Source organism: Mirounga leonina, unplaced genomic scaffold, assembly GCF_011800145.1.
Source record: "Mirounga leonina isolate KUSES-001 unplaced genomic scaffold, KU_Mleo_1.0 Mir_53, whole genome shotgun sequence".
Lineage (NCBI taxonomy): Eukaryota > Metazoa > Chordata > Mammalia > Carnivora > Phocidae > Mirounga > Mirounga leonina.
In genome coordinates, this window is record NW_023270807.1 from 98,646,756 (window position 1) to 98,648,662 (window position 1,907).

The window sequence follows — 1,907 nt, forward strand, 5'->3', positions numbered from 1 at the left end:
AATCAGTGATTCTCAACGCTGCCAGCATGTTAGAACCAACTAGAAGCTTCTAAAAATCCAAATGTCCAGGCCACACCCTAGACTAATAAAGTTGGAATCTCTAGGAGTGAGACCCAGGCTCAGTACTATTTTTTTTTCCAGCCACAAGTGATTCCAATATCCAGCCAAGGTTAAGAGTCAGAGAATCAAATATTTCTCAGACTTGCACAGAGATAAGGTGCCCCAGAGTCCCTCCATTCCTACAGAATCAGCTTCCAAGAGAAGGGACTGGGAGTCTGTATTTCAATAAGCATCCCTAGCTGTCTCTTCTCAGCAGGCAAGTATGAGAAATACTATGTTGAACCAGAGTCTGAGAGTTGGAAGGAATATTGTTTAAAGTCTTCACACTTGATTCATCTCTAACCCATGTGAAATTTTATGAATCCCATGAACGAAAGGCAAATGTGTGTTAACCAACTATGTGAACAGTAAATAATATAACTGACAGCTCTCTTAATGCCAGAATCATCACCAGCCCCTTTCTAGAGTTTCGGGAAATCTTGACAGATGGATAAGATTTTCAGTGTTTCAAAACTTTCCTTGATTAACAATTTGGAATGGCAAGAAATGCGTCGAAAGAAAAATTCTTTCATTTGAGAACAAATGCTTGAATATTGTGAAATAAAATAATAAACTCAAGTTTTGGTGTGCACAATGGGAATGGGACAGACATAACTGAATGTTTATTTTGTCCCCTGCAAAAAGGATATATCGCACAGCTCTGTAAAGCCTACATTATTACTTTTCGCTCTCCTGGGAAAGCTAGGTAGATCAGGTTTAATGTAAATAACATACAGACAAGCTACCATGGCAAATATGAAGGAAAAAAAGTTAATTAACTGCTGATATCCGAGTTGCCAAACTCGGCTCAACTCTGTGCACAGCAAGAGGTATTTCCACTCCTCCTCACTATTTTGAAAGCATCAAACTCTGCCAGAACCCCTGGTCTATCAGTTTCCGCTGAACATTCTAGCATTGTCTTTGAAAAGTTAAGTCTTGCAGAATCCCGTTTTCTCTGGGGCCACATCCACTTACCCGGCCTATGTAGTTAAATCGAAAATCTTTCTTCCTTCCTATTTCCTGCACTGAGTCCAGCCTTTGTCTCGGCTTTGTGTGAGCCATAAATACTGTCAGTATCTAGAGACTGTGTTTAATTCTAAGCTTGCTAAGAAGAAAGATAATGGAGATTGATTTTAATGAATATCTAAGTTCCGAGCATTTGCATTTCCTTTAAAATGGCTTTGTAAAATTTACTCACTTCCAAACTTTTCCAGATAAGGCATTTGGGAAAAATGATGCTGGATCCAGTCTGGGTTTTATCTTTGGAAACCATATCAGCTTGCTCGTGTAATCAGTGCTTGTTTTAATGTGCATTCACCATCCCTGTTCCTTAGCATCTCCTTCTATTTCTGAAAAAGTGCTTTCATTGGGAAAACCAATGGAGCCTAACTTTTTGTGATATGAAATAACAGTACGTACGTGATGCGTTTGTTTGCATTTGGGAAAAAGGCCTTCTAATTCATAAGAGGGTGTATTATGCATGCTTGAAGTGAGTGGTATGGCAGCTGGAGGCGTGGCCCCAACTCTTGAGCTGAGTCAGCGTATGTGATATGTGATACCCAGACCAAGAAGGGGGCCCTGGGTAATCCCAAGTGTGTACCCTCCCCACCCCTAGTTCTTTAAGTTTTTGTTATTGTTGTTGTTTTAAAGATTTATTTATTTATTTGAGAGAGAGAGAGAGAGAGCGGTGGGGGGTGGGGTGGTAAGGGGAGGAGGAGAAGAGGGAGAGGGAGAGTCTTAAGCAGACTGAGCGCAGAGTCCGATGTGGAGCTTGATCCCAGGATCCTGAGATCATGACCTGAGCGGAA